At 43.6% G+C, this 6,568-nt stretch overlaps 1 long non-coding RNA gene across 1 annotated transcript in view; it reads left to right on the top strand.

Annotated features, from left to right (window-relative positions):
• Positions 1-1,535: 1,535 nt before the first annotated feature.
• The window catches only part of LOC118555437 (uncharacterized), a 94,194-nt gene continuing 89,161 nt past the window's right edge, over positions 1,536-6,568 (top strand). Inside the window, exons 1-2 of the long non-coding RNA XR_013441430.1 lie at positions 1,536-1,604; positions 6,395-6,424. This is a non-coding gene — a long non-coding RNA (uncharacterized LOC118555437). The remainder of the gene's footprint in view (positions 1,605-6,394; positions 6,425-6,568) is intronic.

Raw genomic sequence — 6,568 nt, 5'->3', positions numbered from 1 at the left:
ACACCTAAAGTTATTGCTGGAAATTCAAGAGCTAGCTTCCTAGCATTCTCTTCGTTCGTCCTGTGGAACATGGCGTACCAAAGATCTTATTCTGCGAGTGTTTGCAAGAGTCTTTTAACAGCCCTCTCTCTAAATTCCTCCTCCAACAGTCATTCACTCTTTCGAAGAGTGACTGTATAATTTGGCCCTCGAACCCCTGGGAAGCCTTGAAGTTTCATTAAGGAGTCCTGGAATCTATATTTATACCAAGTATTATCGAGGACAGAATAAAGAATGTGCTGGAATAGATGTACTGTTTTTCGTAAGTGGCTGTTGTGATGATTAATAAATACAAAATACGCTGCCTTCATGGCAGCTTTTGGTAATCTCAATCAACAGAGACTAAAACAAAACGACTAGTATTGGGTAAAAAATGGGCTCTTGTACTTGAAAAGTTTAGAAACTAGTAGAAAACAGGAGTGGAAAGTGTCACCAATATGGCAAGTTTGCATTTCAGCTCAAGTTCCTTGTGTGCCTCTGAACTCCCCATGGTCAAAGGAGTTATTCAGTTCTCAGAATGATTCATGCTTATATAACATACTGGTAACAAAAGTGTAGAGCCTTAGCATTTGTGGAGGAAAAAGAGGGGGGGCACATTCAAATGATCTGCTAATATGGAGTCTTTTTTTTTTTTTTAATGCTCTCAAATTACCACATTGTGGCTAGTAGATGACAGCGGGCTGCAGAAGTCTATAAACTCATTTTAATTGTGCTTTCAGCCAGCCAGGATCCCCTGAATCATAATTACAGAGAGGACTCCATGAAACGCACCCAGCTCTGCCCTGCTTCCCAAGCTGAGCCCCACTTGTCCTGCATCAGGATCAATGCTGGGTCACAAAAAAGGGGCCGTGAGAGCAAAGCCTGGCTGGTGGGGGCGGGGGGGGCAGATGCACCAGAAAGAACCAGGCAAAGTTATGGAGAGAAAAGTTCCTGCTTTGTGAAAGGTAGAATCACTGGCTAGCTGAGAGAGCACTCATCAAGGAGTTCCCTGTGTCTCTGACACAAACCAACCCTGCCGTCCAACGTTGGAATGTTAAGGAAATAACGGAGGGGCTCCTGGCTGGTTCTGTCGGCGTGGCTCTTGATCTCGGGGCTGGGAGTTCGAGCCCCACGTCGGGTGTAAAGTTTACTTAAAAAAAAAAAATAAAATCTTAAAAACGATAAATAAATAAAGCGCACAGGGACGAGGAGACACGTCCTTGCCAACAACCAGGAAAAGGTCCGCTTCCTCTCTGGGCAGGCAAAGAAATCCATGCCTGTCACACACGCCGCAGAAGTTTTTATTGTTTATCAATAATTACAGCTCTCTTTCATGTTTTCACACTCTGGGTCTAAGGAGGGAAGGGAATTGGGCCTGTTAACCTTCGTGTGCGACTGAGAAACCGTTTATGGTGGCCAGGTGCAAATGCCGTATCTCATCTCCCCGTGTCTGTCATGCAGCAGCTGCAGCAGGTGGACGGACTTAGGGAGCTGTTCCATATCAAGGAAGTGTTTGGGCCAGGACCGTCCCATTTCGCGGTGGTACAAGAAATCCACAGATTGTTTTCCGCTTAGACGCATGACAGGTATGACTGGGGAAAAGCCATTTTTCCTGAGATCCCAACAATGGGGGCAGGAGGGCAGAGTGACCCACCCCAAGTTCAAGGGGGCATTTGAGGCCCTTTATCAGTCTTCTTCCTATAGCTACAAAAGCCTTCAGCCTTCTGCCTTACTACCACCGGTTCTTTGTGGACAGGACACCAGGGTACTGGGAACAAAGTGTGCTCACCTGGAAAACAAACACTTTCTTTAGTCTGGCATTAATGCCTGAGGGTGTTTTAAAAGTTAATAATATAATTGGGGGTAAAGTAAAAGGAGATCCTGAAGCCAGAGTGTAAGACAGAAGGAATGTTTGCATGAGTTTACTCAAACGGGGTGTGCAATGCAGTAAACACTGGGTGTGAGACTATGGGATGAGCGCGGGCCCGAGGACTTCCTGGGAGCCTGAGCTGGGACAAGGCATCTGAGCCCCGGCTCCCTTGTCTGTACCACAAGCCGTTGATCACTGCATGACCCCTTTTGGTTTTACAAATCTGTGCTGCATGCATACCACCTACCCAGCAGACGCAGTCTCAGTGATCTAATCATGGAGACAGAGGTCAACACAGGTGCAGCTCTTACCTATGGACACATGTTGCAAAGTAAGACACTAGTGTAAAAACCATATATGTACATAACTCGTCACGCTTGTACACCTTAAATTACCCAGTGGTGTATGTCAGGGACAGCTCAACAAGCGGGGAATAAAACAAAGTGGAGGATGCTTTGTAAAGATAGGCTGTAGTGCTCTAGCTGTGGCTCTGTTCTGTGTAGGTTTCTTTTCCTGGCCCCAAATATCTCGATGAGCTTACATTACAGATGGCGTCTGTAGCGGGTAGGAATAGCGTTTGCTAAGTGTAACATAACCCTGATGGCAGAGGCTGAACCAAATAGGGGTTGTTTTCGACACACGACAAGGACCGTGGTATCACACAGTGAGGGGCCTGCACGAGGGCATCAAGCCCCAGGCTCCTCTTCCTTCTTCTCCGTCATTCTTAGGATCTGGCCTTCATTCTCATGGCTCTAGCCTCCTTGATAAACATACCTGGGCGCCCACCCCGTGCCTTGTGCTTTTACCTCATTGGCTAGAACTGTGTGTCCCATGACCACCCCTAGCTGCAAGGGATGCTGGGAGACAGTGTGCTGAAATTGAGCCCATTGCTTGGGTTGAACCAGACCTAGCATCTGTCAGTAGGGAGGAAGGTGGCAGGGCATGCAGGGTACGCGATAGCAGTGGCGGGCCCAGGACTCTCGTGAAGTTCACAGATCCCGCAGGCTGGAGAGGGCAATAAATACATGGAATGATGGAGTCAGAACACAGAAGGATCTTAGGAGAATGGAACAATAAAATGAATCTAACATGCACACAACTCAGTGGGGTTAAAGTCTTACCCCTTAGTCTAAAAAAATCAACAGTACATAGACAGGATGGGGGAAATGTTTCTTAATAACCCTATAAAAATATCTACTCATTTTCATTTACCAGAAGAGTAGTAATAGCAATCAAAATAATATATTTCCTGCATGTTTACTATTAGTTATCTCCCATTTAGTTCTCAGGGTAATTCTTGGAGGGATATTTATTATTATTATTATTATTATTATTATTTAATTGAGAATTATAACTTGACCAAAATCCTATAGCTAGTAATTAGGTGGGTCAGGATTTGAACCTAATGCCAGAACCCTAATTATTTTCCTTTATATTATACTATTTCCCAAGGAAAAGTGATTTATTGTCTCAAAAAGCTAATTCAATCTTTTTTTTTTTTTTTAAAGATTTTATTTTGGGATGCCTGGGTGGCTCAGTTGGTTAAGCGTCTGCCTTTGGCTCAGGTCATGATCCCAGGGTCCTGGGATCGAGCCCCACATCAGGCTCCCTGCTCATCAGGGAGCCTGCTTCTCCCTCTCCCTCTGCTGCTCCTCCTGCTTGTGCTCTGACAAATAAATAAATAAAATCTTACGTAATCTCTGCACCCAACATGGGGCTCAAACTCACATCCCTGAGATCAAGAGTCACATGCTCCACCGACTGAGCCAGCCGGGTGCCCCAAAAGCTAATTCAGTCTAGGACTGCATTAATAGTATCACAATATCTATGTCTGGGGAGATAACAGTCACTGTCTCTGATCAAAACATATTTGCAGCATTGCTCTTAATTCTGGAAGCCACATTCAGACAGATGGGAACTGCTAAATCCTCCTGTACCCACGCCATCTTTACTTCAGTTCCAGAGGGTAAGAAGGATGCTCAAGGCCAACACCTCCACCTTGCTCTTGGCCCTGTCCCATGTCTTTCTGGAGCTCCAACAATGGACTCTTTTGTCTCCTATACTTCCAACTTGTCACTTTTTTTAAAAAGATTTTATTTATTCATTTGCGAGAGAGACAGAGAGAGAACAAGCAGGAGGAGAGGCAGAGGGAGAGGGAGAAGCAGACTCCCTGCTGAGCAAGGAGCCCGATGCGGGACTCGATCCCAGGACCCTGGGATCATGACCTGAGCCGAAGACAGACGCTTAACCATCTGAGCCACCCAGGCGCCCTCACCTTGTCACTTTCTACCAATTCTTTTTTCCTCAGCCAATAAGTTTATTTTAAAAGTTTCCATCCTAAATCAATAGCCCTCCAAAACCACCTTTGTAGAAATACATACCTTTTAAACTATGACTTCTAATGAGTCCTTGTTAACCACACTTCTTAAAAGAAAATTTAACATATGCTGTCTCTACCTGTTTACTTCCCATTTATACCCTTTCCAATTTCCAACTATGTCGAACATCCCCAGCAATTTTTTTTTTTTTTAAGGTTTTATTTATTCATTTGAGAGCGAGCGAGTGAGAGAGCATGAGCAGGGGGAGGGGCAGAGGGAGAAGCCGACTCCCCGCTGAGCAGGGAGCCCGATGCGGGGCTCGATCCCAGGACCCTGGGATCATGACCTGAGCCAAAGGCAGCCGCTTAACTGACTGAGCCACCCAGGTGCCCCCATCCCCAGCAATTTTAAAATACAAGTCCGTCCCCGGTGGCAGCCATCTTTATAAGTCAAAGGAGCTGACCAACGGGAGGCTTGGTGGAGGCCTGTATTTTAACGGCTGCTCATTTCTCTGATATGCATCTTGAAAACATTCCTAAATCTGTTAAGAAGTCTAGTTTTCACAAATGTGTTCTCCTACTAAATCAATAGCACTTTTAATTTACTATGAAACAGCGAACCTAAACTCTGCAATGATTTTGTTGGCTTGCTGTTCAATTTCTCATTATATTACGCTTCACAGAAGAAAGCTATTTCTGTTCTTTTATACTTAAATAATTTTGGTGCCTGTGACTGTATTTATCTTTTGGAAACAAAGGCATGTTGAGTGATAAAGTAAATGAAAAAATGGCTTTTCCATTTTTAATTATCAGTGGAATAAGCGTTAGTGACACGAAGAATCTGGGAAAAGATCATCGATTGTCAGTTTGCATCTACTCCCGCACTTGTCATTCCCTAGCACCACATCCTCTAGGGATATGGAAGAGACCTGAGTCACTTTGGCAACAGAGTTGGGAAGTAGATCATTTCACAAAGGCTTGGAAAACCACAAGTTTCATTGCAAGTATAATATAACTACATTTCTAAACTCCACCACCTACAGTTTATTAAGAACACTGGTGGTGTTGGAAAGTTCCAGTGCTGGCCAATTTTAGCTCTTAGGCCACTTCTGTATCCAATGGATTGGAGCAAACAATATCCTTCAAGGAAAAAATCTAAAATTTCCTAAAAGTAGAAGTAAAACAGTATAGTTGACCCGTGAACAGCATGGAGGCCAGCCCCCTGTGTGGTCAAAAATCTGCATGTAAATTTTGACTCCCTAAAAACTTAACTACTAATAGCCTACTGTTGACCAGAAGCCTTACTGATAATAGCCAATTAACACATATTTTGTGTGCTATATGTATTATATACTATATTCTTACAATAAAGTAAGCTAGAGAAAAGAATATGTTATTTAAAAAATCATAAGGAAAATACATTTACAGTACAAGACAGTAAAAAATCCACATCTAAGTGAACCCATGCGGTTCAAACCCATCTTGTTCAAAGGTCAACTGTAATTAATCTCTTATTAAACTACAAGAAATCATTTTTCTACCAGATACTTCTTTGGCTTTTTGTAGTTTCTCATTCTGGACCATTTGCAAAGCATGATTAGCCCAAGAAACTGCCAAGGGCGGGATGGAGTGAGAGGCAGGGTCCGGGAGCAATGGGGGCGGAGGGTGAGCAGCGGCATACAAGTAGATCATTCTAGATTACAGGGGGCCCCCACAATATGATGGTTTGACCACGATTTTTTTTTTTTGGCTTCACAATGGTGCAAAAGTGATACTCAATCAGTAGACACTGTACTTGGAATTTTCATCTTGGGCATTAAGCAACAAGCTTTCGCTCCCTCCCGGTCAAGCCACACGATCATGAGGGTAAACAGCCAATACGCTTACAATCATTCTGTACACACACAACCATTCCGTTTTTCACTTTCAGTACAGGATTCAGCAAATTACATCAGATATTCAACACTATTATTTATTGGCTTTTAAAGTTGACTGTCAGTGCAGTCTGTTTTAGAAGAATACACAGTGGGGCAAGTTTCTTGTGTGTTTATTAATGCGGGACTCTTTCTAGCTTCGGTACGGGCTTGCAAAATATGTCTCACGTATCCCCAACTTACTCCATTTCATTCTAGTAACCAATGTGGCTGTCTTCTTCTCCCTTTTTCTCTCTCTTTCTCATCTTACTTCAGGAATGGAAACTAATAAAGATCAGGATAAAAGTAAGAAAGTGCATGTATGTGGCATGGGTGGGTGGGGAATCTTTGAGCCAAGAGATAGAAGTCATTGGGCAAATCACTTAGCTTCTCTCTCCCAGGCTTATTAATTTTCAGCTGAGAATGGAAACATTTTGTGAGGGATGCACA

The sequence above is a fragment of the Halichoerus grypus genome, chromosome 9 (genome assembly GCF_964656455.1).
Source record: "Halichoerus grypus chromosome 9, mHalGry1.hap1.1, whole genome shotgun sequence".
Taxonomy (NCBI): Eukaryota; Metazoa; Chordata; class Mammalia; order Carnivora; family Phocidae; genus Halichoerus; species Halichoerus grypus.
The sequence above is the reverse complement of the archived record's forward strand: the minus strand, read 5'-3'. Positions and strand labels throughout refer to the sequence as shown.